General features: G+C 32.5%; 1 protein-coding gene across 4 annotated transcripts in view; it reads right to left on the minus strand.

Annotated features, from left to right (window-relative positions):
- LOC143898268 (RING-box protein 2-like) overlaps positions 1-8,416 on the minus strand; it is a 46,656-nt gene that overhangs the window by 7,058 nt on the left and 31,182 nt on the right. The gene's annotated exons all lie outside the window — the stretch shown is intronic.

Below are 8,416 nucleotides of genomic sequence, written 5' to 3' on the forward strand. Positions count from 1 at the left end.
TTGTTTTCCCGATTCGTCGCAGTATCGACCAAGTGCGAACGGGCAAATTGCCCTAATTTTCGCGAAAAAGTCTTCTCCGTCATTCACGCCCAAGTGAAAACTACGAAATCAATTGCGTAAATTATTGCGTATAAGAACACTTCTGGAAGAGTACCGATGATTCTCAATTCCAAATTAAGCAAAAAACGTTATAACTTGAATCACAAAGATCTGCATAGACCGCGACGTCGTGATGAGTAATTGCTATTGCACAATGATACAAGACGAATCGCTATGCAGTCATTTCAAAAAATTTCGACAGATCTCATCATTAAACCCAGTTACCTCAATATTTCCTTAAGATCAGGAATTGCTGGTGAGATCACATTTCTCACTATTACGTTTCTCGAGAAGAAGAGGGGAGGATATCAAAATTTTCCTCTTCAAAATCTTCTTTAAAAAGACCTTCTTGCACAAGTGCATTTTTTCCGCAACATTTTCACGCCATTAATAATGCAATCCTGGCGAAAGCTTTGGCAGGTACTTTTCCTCGGTCGTTAACAATGTCAACCGTCTCGTCAGTTAACCCCGATCAATCGTGTGATTCGGCCGTGATATACATATAACGACGAGGGGATCATCGAGGGAAAAAGAGCTCGTAAGTACGTACGGACGACCGTGGAACGGCGCGGTGCCCGCCGCGATTGCACGAGCGGGCTCGCGAGCGCCGCGTGCGAGCGCAATCAATGCACGTGCGAGCATTCGTAAGCTCGCGGCCAGATCCCCGCGTCATGCCGGGGAGACGCGAACGAAACGGCACGGGTCAAGTTCACGACTACCGCCGCCTTGATAACGACGTGACATCGACATTGCTCGAACTTCGTAGATAAAGATGAGAGAAAAGACAGACGCGAGCCTTCAAAAGACAGCGTTGCGCCTGCAAATAAGTAAACATTAGATAATGTGCGAACTGCAAGGCATGCAGACGCGTGCAGACGCGCAATGCTATGCAAATGCAAATTTATATCAACGGTTATACCGTCCTGGAATTAGCTGTCTGTCCTGGTGCACTCTGCAGATCCAATATTAAAAGCAAGCTTCACGCGAAAGAATTCCAATTTCACAGCTTCATTTATTCGCAAAATTAAAATTATATTATCAAGATATTTATTATTAAAAAATTGAGAATTTTCTAAAATATAGACAATTCCATCGATAATTCACTGGGCAAGATACTGGATTAGCTCAAGAACAGACAGCCGAAAGAAAATGCGCGCGACCCGTAAAAACCAGCCATATTTAGCGATGATAATATTCCATGCGGTTACCATAATGTATTATTTTATATACTTATTAAAAAGTGCACAAAAAGATTCTTTCACATGACAATTTGGGTGACATAATCGTGAACTCCAAGACTTCGTCTCACAATAAGAAAAGGAATCTTGCATAAGAAAATGATTCTTCTTCAACTGCGTCTCGCTTTATGCGTGACATCTTGAGTAATTAATTAAAGCTCATATGGCAATCGTTATCGTTAGACAGGTTTGCTACTGCGCAAAGGAACAAACGAAATAAAAAAAATAATAATTTGCGATGCAGCGAATTGATATTCAACTAACTAAGGATAGAGTATAGGGCACGCATATTCATAATAAAGTGTTTTGCATTTTTCAATAACTCTAGTCAACATATATGTAGACGAGATACTAAAACACCTTGCGCGACTTATATACGATGACAAACACGCAAATATCCACATGTGATGTACGTTTGTAAAGAGCATTTTTTTCATTTTATGTTTATCTTGCTCCAAGACTAGAAATTTGAAATATTCAAAAACAAAACGCTTTATTCTACGTTTTGAATTATTCTTACACGAGAAATCACACGTTTTAGTTATTATGTGAATTCTGTTACATTTAATTACGTTTTATATTGTGTTCAGTATATATTTAATTTTATATCGACTGATATCAAAATAATTCGTGTTACAACGGCTAAGAGTTTTCCCATACTAATTGTAAGCCACAATTCATAGTATCATAAAAAAGAAAATTACCGCTCTATTTGTACATTTATTGCGATTCTGCAGCATATAATTCTTTGTGCGCGATTTTTCATTTTATCATGACAATATTTCCTCGCAATCTTGACTCTCAATATATTCTCGTCTCCCCAGCTGTAGATTCATATTAAACGACTCGAGACTGGTCCCACTTAATGTTTAAATATGTATAATATAATGAGAATATGAGATCCTCTTGAGTTCACGCATGCAAATTTCATTTGTAAATATAAATTAAACAGTGGGAATACATTACTGAACGGTAGGATACCTTTCGTAAGTCACTGTAAACAGCGTAGTACTATTTACGTCAATCAATTTATTTAGGCTTTATGAGTGATTGGCAGATAATCGCATTAACAAAAGGAAATGCTGACATTCTGCCAATGTCAACTAAAAATGCTCTACGCACTTTCCTGACCTTCGTCCTCGCGGGAACAACATAGGAAACTTACTGGCAGAACTCGTCGTTTGAAGTTGTTAGAAAAGATTACTAACGCATTTTCGCATCAACTTCAAATAGATAAAGAGGAGAATATTCCATTGTGTTTAAAGAAGCAGAGAATCATACGCGATAGGAAATTCGCCTCTTGTAAAGAGATTTATTGGTAAAAGTCATCAAAAACATTTTTTTTTCAAAAATTGAATATTATTGTAATAAATATCTATTACTATAACATATGTAATGTATCGATGCGTAAAATATAGAAATTTTAATTTAAAAAATACATCTATAGATATTGATTCAAACAATAGCATCATAAATATTTAAAAAAACCATGATAGAAAACGTATACTAAAAAATTGGTTAACAGATAACAAAGTTTTGAATATATAAAGTTTACCGAAATGGTATTTAACAAAATATAATATACACTATCAAAGATAATTTTCTTTTAATCGTAAAATTTTTTAGCGTGCATTTAAAGCTGGTGTATGATAATAATTTTGGATTTTTAAATCTGCATGTTAGCAGAAACGAAAAATCACGTTGCAATTGTTTGCAAGTCGAAGAGTTTATGCGTAAGAGCTTGCAAGAAAACAAATAACTCTCGATGCATCCAAGTGCACGCGAACTTGTCAAAGTATTATAAATTTGGGATCAACATTGCGCAGATCCCGCGCTTACGTAAACACGTTTAAAAGTGGGAAATGGAAAACGAATAAATATGAATACCTTATCGGGATGCGTTGTAGTTACTTTAGAAGTGTGCTTTGCATAGTGTGCTTTGCATAGTACGCAGTATAGTAACAGCAGCGAGATAGACTGCGCTTGTTCGTTCCTCGCTGATATATGCACGACAATACGAGAAAAGTTTTCGCGATATCTCGAAATTTCCAATTCTACACGTGGCAACATATCAAATCAGGCACAAGTTTAACTCTACTTAGACGTTATTTCGAGAAAATGGTAAGATTTTTTTAAATTAAATATTTTGACAAATATTTTCGATATTTATCATTCAAATCAATAGTCAAATTCATAACAACTTATCTAAATTTTCAACCGTAATTTTTTAGAATAAATAATTTTTTTGGAAATAGCGATAAATCTTCCAAAAATCCAAAAATAACGATTACGCAAAATTCATTACCTTGCATCATTACCGTTTTCATTCATATGCAATCATTTTTGTTAATATATTTTCATATAAGTAATTTTTCTTGCGAAAACATTAGCAGGTGTACTATCGTTTCTTGTGTGTGAATCAGAAATATCTATTTTATTATATATATATTCTTCAATCCTACACAACTGTTTTTTTTATAATAAAAATTCGAAACTAAGCGTTGTCAATGACACTTTTTTAGCGCAAGTTTTTTATTATCTTGCAGTAAACCGAGTCGCTTATACAGACAATGTCTCAATGTGTTTCTGTTCTGTGTGTGTCATTATTACGAGTTGGAATTATCGAACCTGAACATCATTCTTTGCTAAAAATGCTTTGAACTAGAACTTTTTATGTTGAATAAATTCTATCGTAATATATGGTCTATTAATAATACTCATACATAATTATCATATATAACAAAATTTTTTATAAATCTTTAACATATTTTTTCTGTTTCTCTAATACTTATCATAGTTCTTATTGTCTATATTTCTGTGCAATTAATTTTACAATTATTTTAATGTCCCGAGCTATTAAAAAGCTATTAAAGATCGATCTAAATTTTCTCGATGTATTTTCCAATCGTTTTACACAAATTTCACATTAATATCAACATTAATGTGATGGAGATCGTAGGAAATATAAAATAAATGTATATGATAAGATTAAATAATCGTTTCACCTAAACGCGTGTTCGAAAAACTCATATAGCATTCAAAACATGATGTATTGCAATGCGGTATGATACGAATCGTTCCAAAAATGGGGTGGGTGTCATTTGAAGACCTTTGACTGGCGCTCTTACACTTGAGAGCTCTCATCTTTGTTAATATAAAACATCACTAGAAAGAATGCACATCATTGTCTGCAGTGACGCATCGGCATATTTGATTCAAACAGCAATAAGATGATGTTTTAAATAATGGAACAAATGCAATACATATAAATATATGAAATGCTATGTAAATAGCACAACAAAAAAATTATATTTTTTATAAACAAAAATCAATTATTCTGTACAAAAATTTCAATTACTTTATTTAATTTTAATATTCGAATTTTATTAAGCACAAAGACCCAGTCCAAACGTATTAGCCATATTTCTATTACTTGTGTTATTCACATAGCGGTCCAAGTTCATTTATTATTATTTAATATTCGATGTTATATCTCGGCAAAGGTAGATGACAATCCAGATTGCAAATTCCTTAATATGTCTTTTTCTAGTAATTATAATCAATAGAAATAATTTCATCAACAGAAATAACTATTTGTTTATTTAATAATATACAAATTACAAATTGCAAAACTGTGAGTATCCAGCAGCTAATTTGTATATAGCATATAAGTGAATCGGCCAATCACTTTCTTTTCTCAAGTACAACCGATCCGAGTTCACATGGACCATAAACCTGTCTTAAATGCTGCACAGAAGTGGATAATGATCATTACATTCTCGACAGACAGGAGATAACGTGCAATATTGACGATAAAAATAGATTAATCGATTATTTCTATGCTGATAAATCGCGATCGTCATCAGCGATTGCAAAGCGGAAGAAAAATCGTTGAAATTGCGATCAATGAAATACGAAAACGGTGCATCCAGAAACGTTGAATCGAAATAAGAGCTTCATAAGTATATCTGTGCATTTTTTAATCATTTTAAGTTTCCTCAAAATCGAAGCAACGACTTAGTAATATATAATATTATATTAATTGACATAAATAATTAAAGACTAAACTAAAAAAAATCGTTATTATAAAATTTTAGAACCTAAGTCTTAATATTAAAGCGATCGATCACTATACTTATTTTTTGCTTGAATAAGAAGTTAAAGATTATGCGGACTTATGGCATTTTGCAATTAATCACTCATTTATAGTTCAAAAGCCCAATTAAATAGCACAAAATTATATTCTTTATTTCACACTAAAAAGTAGAACTTATATTTTATAAAAATTATACTTTATTAACATCAGGTAACAAAAACATTGAAACATCAAGAACTTTTTTTATTTAAAAACTTATTATTTTTTAATAAAAAAATGCAATAAAAAAATTGTTATAAATAATATACACATTCTTCAATTTTATATAGCATAATAAAAATTGTAATTATATATTGATATATTCTCCTTTACCAATAAAATTCGCGGTTGCAAAAGTTCTTATCGCTAGTCATCAGGTAAATTTTGGCACACCAAATTTTTGTAAGAAAAAGAGGATATCCGAAGTATCGATTAGCGCGATAATTGATCGTGCAAAGTCCAATGTTCGATGAAGACAAGCATAAGATAAGTGATTGATGTGTGCCGTGGTATTAAAAAAAGCATTAATCCTCTAAGCCTCTAAGTCTAATAAATAAGAATAAATATGAATATATGAAAGATATATATATATATATATATATATATATATATATATATATACATATATATGTGTATATATAAAACATATATGAAGAAAATATGTATACATACATAAAATAAAAGAGATACGATATATTTGTATTACATTCAATAGGTATATTACGTTCGCAGATATTCATTACATACATTCATTATATAAATGTTTACTACAACAAAAGGAAAACTGTTTATCAGCAAGGCTCGGAAATTATCTTTTTTATTACCTGTTCTCTCATTTAGGTATTTGCTAATGGCTAAGCGCCGAGGATAATATAGAGCTCCGATCGGATTGCCGAGAATCAAGTGACATAGCAAGCTGAAGGCCTGTGCGGCCGCAGTTACATTAACTATTCTGAGCATTCGCTAACAGGCATTTAGGTAGGAAAGCTGCTTATTATAAGGAATAACAACTTTCGAGCTTTTCTTATTAGTATCTTTTGACAAACCAAATTATCATTAATGAGTCTAAACAGAAGAGTGTATATAAATATTAGCACGCATGATAGATATATAGATGTATATACGAGTGATAAGAGACACAGGAAGTTCATATGTATCCAACAAGCGGTGAACAGAAGAAATGCCGAACGAACATTAAAGGAACATTATTAAAGGAATCTGTATCCCGCCGAATGCTGCGTACGCGAGCGTGTAAAGGGATCTGCGGCCAGAGAGGCAGAAGGAAAAGACGGTACGAAACTTCCACGACAGGGATGTGAAGCGTACGTGCCAACAGGCGTGTACGGAGACAGGACTGGCTACTGGCATATATGGTAGAACGAGGTCGGACGTCTCGAACCTTCCATGAACGACCGAGACTGCGCCGTTTGAACCTACCTCGACAAATGTAATCGCGATGCGATACATGTCGCTCAGTCCATGTCTAACGATCCAATCCTTTAATTCAAGAACTTGCGTATAATTATTACACATGTGTAAACTAGTTATATCCTCTTAGATCTATTTTAGGCTGACGCACATTACGATTAATTACGTGCCTTACAAGAAAAATCCAACTTTTTCTGCAATTATTATTATTTGATAGAAAATGAGATACCTCATTTTTTAGTTGTCAATACCCAAGCATTATTTTTTTGTCCTCTGTCAAGTCTTCATATATTCAAAAATGTTTCAGACTATGAGTACATTTTGATGCGCAAATAATGCATCACATATCTCCGTTTAATATTCGGTGAACAACAAGGATAAATGATGCATTATGCGTGAAACGGAACGCATCTTGCTTACTATAGTAATTGTTCTTCTAGTATTGGAGATTAAATACAAATAAGGAGACCCCAAATAAAGATACCAGGATTCGGATTTAGATGGAGGAATATATTTATTTCGAATTTATTTTTAAGTCAAACGTTTCAAACGCTGTGAAATACATGTATTATGCACAATGGATAGCGTCGTGAATGGCGCGGCTTTCAAAGAGATTAGTATCTAGTAATGTAAGTAACGTATAATACATTAGGTAGAAATGGAATAAATGTGAGAGATCAGTGACTCGCATACCGATGTAGCGATACGTTGCAAAAAGATCTTATTGATAGTTGGAAAGCAAGTATATTATATCATGTTACAAATGCTTGTTTAATATACATGACACTTTTATCATAACACAAGACATATATCTCTCATATTTCTTGTTAATAAAACTATATACAACGATAAGTTTTGAAAAACAAATTGTTTTATCTTTACGTTTCTTTCCTATTTTTCTAAGTTCCGAAACTTCGACAAGAAAATATGTCCTGTGTTGAAAAACAATGCTGCTTTTGGTAACATTTTAAATAGTTAATCGAATGTCGAGCATAGTTTCGTAAAGCAACTTTCTTGATCTTTATTACATTAATATTCGGAGTTAGATCAAAATATCTTCTTAATCTTTAATCTTTAAATTTCTTTCTACATCACGCATGAAAATGTTTTACAGTACTTCGAAACTACGAGAAATGTGCGAGAATGTAACGTTCTGTAACACACAAACGTAATTTATTTCATCTTTGAAACATATTTCACGAGGCGATTAATACAAACACAGATGTTTTTTTCACAAGGTGCTAAAGAATATTCATTTAAAAAAATCTGTCCCATTTATGCTTATTGGAGCCAAACGTATCAATAGCGATAAATCAGGGACTCGGAATATAGAAAATTTATTAGCGGATGTTTCATAATATTAACGAAACTATATATTTTCAGTTTCGCGATAATAATTAAAATATCAAAACAATTATACATAATTTTTATATACCTATGATTGCCGTTATATATTCCTTAGAGGAAATTGATTAATATTCCATTTTCAAACATTTTTTATATTTTATAATTAATT

Source organism: Temnothorax americanus, unplaced genomic scaffold (assembly GCF_048541705.1).
Source record: "Temnothorax americanus isolate GAGA-0224 unplaced genomic scaffold, ASM4854170v1 Scaffold1, whole genome shotgun sequence".
Taxonomy (NCBI): domain Eukaryota; kingdom Metazoa; phylum Arthropoda; class Insecta; order Hymenoptera; family Formicidae; genus Temnothorax; species Temnothorax americanus.